The following is a 549-nucleotide window of genomic DNA, read 5'->3' on the forward strand; positions in this document are numbered from 1 at the left end:
CTGCGAATGAACCACCAGAGGGGGAGTGGCTGTACGAGATCAACACCAGAACAGCAAATTAGACATTCAAGAACAAACTCTTATATAAACCTCCACCATCTCACGGCTTTACAATCCGAAACTTAGAGGAAAAGGCTGTCTTAGAGAACATCCAAACTATCCAGTATATAAAGGCTTGAGGATGTACAGCACACAAAGGGTAGAGGAAGAAATTTTGAGTCTATATGACTTTATTTACCAAACTAGTTACCCCAGAAAACAAGTAGAATGATAAGAACAGAACATTTCTCCTTTCCATCCGTCTCCAGGCGAGAGGTGGAGACTGATCCAGACTCAGGATTTGAGACGTCAGACTGTTCTGAGTCCCAGCTCAATGACTACAACAGTGCGGCTCAGTGTGGAGCGCTGTCTGACTCCAAGGGCCCGTTTGCTGCCTGCCATGCCGCCCTGCCTCCCAGACCCTACCAGGAGTGAGTAGTCTGAGTGGGAGCATGTACAACACCTGATACACCTAACACCCCTCCCTGTATTCATTATGTGTGTGTGTGT

The 549-nt window shown here is 47.0% G+C and overlaps 1 pseudogene across 1 annotated transcript in view; it reads left to right on the plus strand.

The window, feature by feature from the left end:
* Positions 1 to 549, plus strand: part of LOC111670451 (zonadhesin-like) — a 13,195-nt pseudogene that overhangs the window by 11,184 nt on the left and 1,462 nt on the right. Inside the window, exon 27 of the transcript XR_015438529.1 lies at positions 370 to 470. The product of XR_015438529.1 is annotated as a zonadhesin-like (transcript). The remainder of the gene's footprint in view (positions 1 to 369; positions 471 to 549) is intronic.

The sequence above is a fragment of the Seriola lalandi genome, unplaced genomic scaffold, assembly GCF_002814215.2.
Source record: "Seriola lalandi dorsalis isolate HSWRI2012SDOR001 ecotype SW California unplaced genomic scaffold, Sedor1 jcf7180002054854, whole genome shotgun sequence".
Lineage (NCBI taxonomy): Eukaryota > Metazoa > Chordata > Actinopteri > Carangiformes > Carangidae > Seriola > Seriola lalandi.